Here is a 321-nt window from a genome sequence, read left to right as displayed (position 1 = left end):
GCGTTTAACGCCCAGTCTGGCACCATTCTGGGCGTTTAACGCCAGAAAGGGGCACCAGACTGGCGTTAAACGCCAGGAAAGTGCAAGAATCTGGCGTTAAACGCCAGAAATGGGCACCAGCCCGGCGTTTAACGCCAGAATTGGCTCAAAACGCATTTTTGCATGACATTTGGTGCAGGGATGACTTTTCCTTGACACCTCAGGATCTGTGGACCCCACAGGATCCCACCTACCCTACCACTCTCTCTCTTCTTCACCCATTTACCAATCACCTCAACACCTCTTCCCCAAAAACCCTTCACCTATCAAATCCTATCTTTC

The sequence above is a fragment of the Arachis duranensis genome, chromosome 2, assembly GCF_000817695.3.
Source record: "Arachis duranensis cultivar V14167 chromosome 2, aradu.V14167.gnm2.J7QH, whole genome shotgun sequence".
Classification (NCBI taxonomy): domain Eukaryota; kingdom Viridiplantae; phylum Streptophyta; class Magnoliopsida; order Fabales; family Fabaceae; genus Arachis; species Arachis duranensis.
Note: the sequence above shows the minus strand (reverse complement) of the source record.